This window comes from Oryzias melastigma, linkage group LG4 (assembly GCF_002922805.2).
Source record: "Oryzias melastigma strain HK-1 linkage group LG4, ASM292280v2, whole genome shotgun sequence".
NCBI lineage: Eukaryota > Metazoa > Chordata > Actinopteri > Beloniformes > Adrianichthyidae > Oryzias > Oryzias melastigma.
The window spans coordinates 30,914,241-30,914,471 of NC_050515.1; the positions used below are offsets into that span (position 1 = coordinate 30,914,241).

The 231-nt window shown below is 52.4% G+C and overlaps 1 protein-coding gene across 1 annotated transcript in view; it reads right to left on the reverse strand.

Annotated features, from left to right (window-relative positions):
- Positions 1 to 231, reverse strand: part of LOC118598724 (disabled homolog 1-like) — a gene marked incomplete at its 5' end in the record, with an annotated part of 3,095 nt that overhangs the window by 1,642 nt on the left and 1,222 nt on the right.

Below are 231 nucleotides of genomic sequence, written 5' to 3' on the forward strand. Positions count from 1 at the left end.
CTTTAAACCGCCCAATCAGGAGCCACCTTTAAACCGACCAATCAGGGCTAAGCTTTAAACCGACCAACCAGGAGCCAGCCTTATACCGACCAATCAGGACCCAGCTTTAAACCGGCCAATCAGGAGCTGGCTTTAAACCGGCCAATCAGGAGCCGGCTTTAAACCGACCAACCAGGAGCCAGCCTTATACCGACCAATCAGGGCTAAGCTTTAAACCGACCAATCAGGAGC